The following is a 6,000-nucleotide window of genomic DNA, read 5'->3' as shown; positions in this document are numbered from 1 at the left end:
TGGTGTCTTTGAATGGTTCAAATTATCATATATGGAAAGGAAAAATGGAAGGCCTACTTTATGTGAAACAATTCCATTTACCTGTGTTTGCTTATGAGAAACCAGAAAATTAATTCAATGAAGAATGGACTTTGTTGCACAGACAAGTTTTATGGATATCTTAGGCAGTGGGTAGATGATAATATTTTGAATCATATTGATAGTGAGACATGCACGCACACTTTGGCAAAAACTTGAGGCATTGTATGCTCGCAAGATCGGAAATAATATGATGAAGCAGTTGATGTATTTGAGATTCCAAGATGGAACTCCCTTAACATATCACTTGAACACTTTCCAAGGAATTATTAATCAGCTGGTTGGGATGGGTATCAAGTTTGATGATGAGGTTCAGAGTTTGTGTTTACTTGGTACATTGTCGGACTCTTGGGAGACATTTAGAATGTCATTATTTAACTTAGCTCCAAATGGTGTAATCAATATGAATCTGGCTAAAAGCAGTGTATTGAATGAAGAGATGAGAAGAAAATTATAGGGATCCTCTTCCCAGTCAGAAGTTTTGGTTATAGAAAGAAGGGGGAGGAGTAAGAGCTGAGGCCTGAAGAATAGATATTAAAGTAGAAACAAATCCAACGGGTTTGCTAATGTTGAGTGTCATCATTGTGGCATGAAAGGGCACATAAGGAAATATTGCAGACAGTTGAAGAAAGAGAACAAAGAGAAAGGGAAGGATACGAAGAATGGCGATGGCAAGAATGATGATCGAGTTGCCATCACTACTTCTGGAGACTTCTTTGTTGTTTATGATGATGATGTCATATATTTTGCATGCCATGAGACCAGCTGGGTGATTGATGGTGGTGCCTCAACTCATGTTACATCTCGATGTAATTTCTTCACGTCCTATATAGCTAGTGACTTTGGGACAGTGAAGATGGGTAATGGTGGCTTGGCCAAAATTGTTGGTATTGGAGATGTGTGCGTGGAGATGAGATGGGTAATGGTGGCTTGGCCAAAATCGTTGGTATTGGAGATGTGTGCGTGGAGATGAGTAATGGCATGAAGTTAGTTCTTAGAGATGTGAAGCATATTCCTGACATTCATTTGAACTTGATGGGTATTGCAACACCTTTTGCAATGGTTAGTGGAAGCTCACTAGAGGTGCTGTTGTTGTTTCTTGAGCACATAAGTTTTATACTTTGTACATGCTGCAGGAAAAAATCTCCAAAGACATTATTAATGCAATGGATGATGAGGTTTCAGTAGAGTTGTGGCATAAGAGACTTGCCCACATGAGTGAGAAAGGCTTGGCATACTGGCCAAGAAGAATCTTCTATTTGGGATGAAGAGTGCATCTTTAAAAAAAGTGCACACATTGTTTGGAAGGGAAGCAAAACAGAGTCTCCTTCAAGAGTTCCCCTTCCACAAGAAAGCCAGGTATACTTGAACTTGTACTTTCAGATGTCTTTGGCCCTATGAAGACTAGAACACTTAGTGGCTGCCTTTACTTTATGACCTTCATAGATGATCATTCAAGGAAGTTATGGGTATATACCTTGAAAAGAAAAGATCAGGTATTGGATGTGTTTAAGCAGTTTCAGGCTTCAACTGAGAGACAAATTGGGAAGAAGTAGAGGTGCATCAGAACAGATAATGGGGGAGAGTATTTGGGTCCTTTTGATGAATATTGCAAGAAACAGGGTATTCAGCATCAAAGGACACCTTCGAAGACTCCTCAATTGAATGGTTTAGCTGAAAGGATGAACAAAACACCGGTTGAAAGAGTAAGGTGCTTGCTTTCACAATCACAATTGCCAAACTCCTTTTTGGGGGAGGCTTTGAGTACATCAGTACATGTTCTTAATCTCACACCATGTGTTCCTCTTCAATTTGATGTACCAGATAGGGTTTGGACTGGCAAAGATGTTTCTTATGATCATTTGCATGCCTTTGGATGTAAGGCATTTGTGCATATTCCCAAAGATGAGAGGTCTAAGCTAGATGTCAAGACTCGACAGTGTATCTTCCTAGGCTATGGCCTTGATGAGTTTGGCTATAGGTTGTATGATCCAGTTGATAAGAAACTTGTGAGAAGCCGAGATGTTTTGTTTATGGAAGATCAAATCATACATGATATTGAGAAGACAGAAAAAGTAGTGCCTCAATATAGTGATGGTTTGATTGACTTGGATCTGACTCCTTTGACAGAGTTGCCAACACAGGTTGAACATGATGTTCACAATGACTAGCAGGGTCCAAGTGATACTGATGTTCCCTTACAGGATGATATTCATGATCAGTTGCCAGTACTAGAGATACCACCAGATGTTCCACTCAAGAGGTCTACCAGAGACCGAAATACTTCCACTCGGTATTCTGTAGATGAGTTCGTGTTACTAACTGACAGGGGAGAGCCCGAGAGTTATGCAGAAGCCATGGAAGATGAACATAAGTCAAAGTGGGTTGATGCTATGCAGGATGAGATGCGATCATTGCTTGACAATCACACTTTTGAGTTGATGAAGTTGCCTAAGGGCAAGAGAGCTTTAACGAACATGTGGATTTACAGGGTGAAGCAACAAGAACACACTTCACAACCACGGTACAAAGCTAGACTGGTTGTCAAGGGATTCAGACAGAGAAAAGGTATTGACTTTGATGAGATTTTTTCCCTTGTTGTGAAGATGTCATCCATTCGTGTGGTTTTTGGTTTAGTCGCTAGCTTAGACTTAGAGATTGAACAGATGGATGTGAAAACTGCCTTCCTTCATGGTGATTTTGAGGAGGAGATATATATGGAACAGCCAAAGGGTTTCAGGGTGAAAGGAAAAGAGGACTATGTGTGTTGGCTTAAGAAAAGTCTTTATGGTTTGAAGTAGGCACCCAGACAATGGTATAAGAAGTTTGAGTCTGTTATGGAGGAGTAAGGCTATAGGAAGACTACTTCTGACCATTGTGTTTTTGTGCAAAAATTTTTTGATGGTGATTTTGTTATTCTATTGCTTTATGTTGATGATATGTTGAATGTTGGCATTAATTCTTCCAGAATTGATAGGTTGAAGAAGCAGTTAAGTCAGTCATTGCAATGAAGGACTTGGGGCCAATAAAGCAGATTCTTGGGGTTCGCATTCATAGATGCAGAAAAGACAAGAAGCTATTTATATCACAAGAGCAATACATTGAGAAAGTGCCTGAAAGGTTCAACATCAACAAGGTTAAAGTGGTTTGCTGTCCTGTTGCTTCACACTTTGAGCAAAATGCAAAGCCCTTCAACTAATGAAGAGAAGGAAGATAGGGAAAGAATTCCATATGCCTCAGCAGTAGGAAGCTTGATGTAAGCAATGGTTTGTATGAGGCCAGACATAGCCCATGCAGTTGATGTTGTTAGCCGGGTTCTCTCAGATCCAAGAAGAGAACATTGGAATGCGGTAAAGTGGATTATGAGATATCTGCGACGCACTTCCAAGTTGAGTCTTAACTTTGGGAGTGGCAAACCAATGTTGGTTGGCTATATAGATTCTGATATGGCTGGTGTTGTGGATACTTGTAAATCTACTTCGGGTTATTTGATGACTTTCTTAGGAGGGGCTGTTTCTTGGCAGTCGAGGTTACAAAAATGTATTGCACTTTCTACAATTGACGCATAGTTGATTGCAGCAATGGAAACTTGTAAAGAGTTACTACAGATGAAAAAGTTTTTACCCGAGCTTGGTTTCACACAACAACAATATGTGTTGTTTTTTGATAATCAGAGTACTATTCACCTTGCTAAGAATTCTTCTTTTCATTCAAGATCGAAACACATTGATGTAAGGTAGCATTGGATAAGAGATACTTTTAATGACAAGTTGATAGCACTTGAGAAAATTCACACCGATGATAATGGCTCTGATATGTTAATGAAGGCTCTAGCAAGGGAGAAGCTTGAGATTTGTCGCTCGATCGCCGAGATGGCAAATCCCCCCACCTAGTCGAGAAGGGGGAGATTTGTTGGGTTGGGTTTCCCTACTAAGTGAGGATGACCCAAACTTGCCCAATACGGGCCTATGTGTGGAGAGGCCTATTTTGGAGAATAGGGTTAAACCCTATTCTTTGCTGCTGTAAAGTGTGGTGAACATTCAGAAAATGAGAAAGAAAAGTAAAGAGAGCTGCGACCGCCACATAGAGAGAGAGAGTTGTCCAGTCTTGACCAATTGCTCCAATCAATGAGCGTTTGTGGTCCAATTGAGCTGCAAATTTACAGGGATCTTCATGACACGTGAATCTTCATTGTGAACGGTGGAGATTGGATTCTGAGCATTCGGTGTTGTTTTTCAGCTCGTGGGCAGTAGCCTCAGTTTTTTGCTGCCACATAGAGAGAGAGCTATCCAGTCTTGATCAATTGCTCCGATCAACGAGCGCTTGTGGTCTGATTGAGCTGAACTTACAGGGATGTTCATGACACATGAATATTCATGGTGAACGGTGGAGATTGGATTCTGAGCATTCAATGTTGTTTTTCAGCCCGTGGACAGTAGCCTTGGTTTTCTTCCGCCACATAGAGAGTGAGCTGTTCAGTCTTGATCAATTGTGCCAATCAACGAGTGTTTGTGGTCCAATTGAGCTGAAATTTTATAGGAATTTTCATGACCCGTGAATCTTCATTGTGAACAGTGGAGATTGGATTATGAGCATTTAGTGTTAATTTTTCAGCTCGTGAACAGCAGCCTCTGTTTTGGTGAGATCTTTCTTTAATTTTTGTAGAAGTTTATTTAAGCCAAGGAATTCTATTTCTTGAAGATAGTTGCTAATTGTGTGCCTTTAGTTGAGACTAAAGAAGACTCATATATTCTAGTAATTGTTGATAGTGGAATTGTTTGAGTGGACTACGGGTCTCGTGGTTTTTCCTTCTCACACTGAGAAGGTTTTCCATGTAAATATCGCGTGTCTTGTGCTTGTGGTGTTTGGATATATATTTTTTACGTATATATTGCTCTATTTTATAGTTTCTTGCAGATTCATACAAAGAGGGAGTTTGAGTATTGTTGTTTCTTCTTACAAAGTGGTATCAACTTGTTAACATTGGAGGAGTCTATGAGTGAGCTTGATACACATGGGTGAGCACTAACTTGACCTAAAAGCTTAAGTCTATTGGGTCTTGGGCCCAACCATGTATATAAGCACCCATCATCCACTCAATTTTTTCAATGTGGGACAAACTCACAAGTGGAATTCTCAACAATCTCCCCCTCACTTGTGAGTTTGTCCCACATTGGAAAAATTGAGTGGATGATGAGTGCTTATATACATGGTTGGGCCCAAGACCCAATAGGCTTAAGCTTTTGGGTCAAGTTGGTGTTTACCCATGTGTAAGAAGCCTACCCACGGACTCCTTCGGTGTTGATAAGTGGTATCAGAGTCAACGGTTCATAACTCTGTGTGTGGGAGTGTGTGATAGAAGATGGATCCGAGTAGGGTTAAGATGTGGGAGGTAGGATTGGTTTAGAGGCCCACATGGAATACAATCCGAGACACTTAAGGTGCGGCGGTAAGGTCCACTTGAGCGACTGTTGAAGAGTTTTGCTTACTCCTATGAGGGAGATGGTTTCCGTTCATGGGGGAGTTGTTGGGTTATCCCACATCAGTTGTGAAAGGGGTTGGTGGTCAGTTATTAAGTGTGAGGAAAAACCCCACACCTTGAGCTAGCTTTTGGGGTTGAGAAGGCACTAGACTACCCAACACTGGTATTAGAGCCTGGTTCACCAACATTCTCCCTCGTGTGCCGTGCCAGGGGAGACCCCGATGGTTGCTTTGTCGGGAGAGACCCCGATGTGTGAGGAGGAGATTGTTGGGTTATCCCACATCGGTTGTGGAAGGGGCTGGTGGTTAGTTATTAAGTGTTAGGAAAAGTCTCACCCCTTGAGCTAACTTTTGGGGTTGAGAAGGCCCTAGACCACCCAACAATTCCGTGCCTCCGCAATGTAAATATAATTGCTATTACAAGCACTTTTAGCCTCTCAT

This window comes from Malania oleifera, chromosome 6 (assembly GCF_029873635.1).
Source record: "Malania oleifera isolate guangnan ecotype guangnan chromosome 6, ASM2987363v1, whole genome shotgun sequence".
In the NCBI taxonomy this organism is placed as follows: domain Eukaryota; kingdom Viridiplantae; phylum Streptophyta; class Magnoliopsida; order Santalales; family Ximeniaceae; genus Malania; species Malania oleifera.
This window is presented reverse-complemented; position numbering follows the sequence as displayed.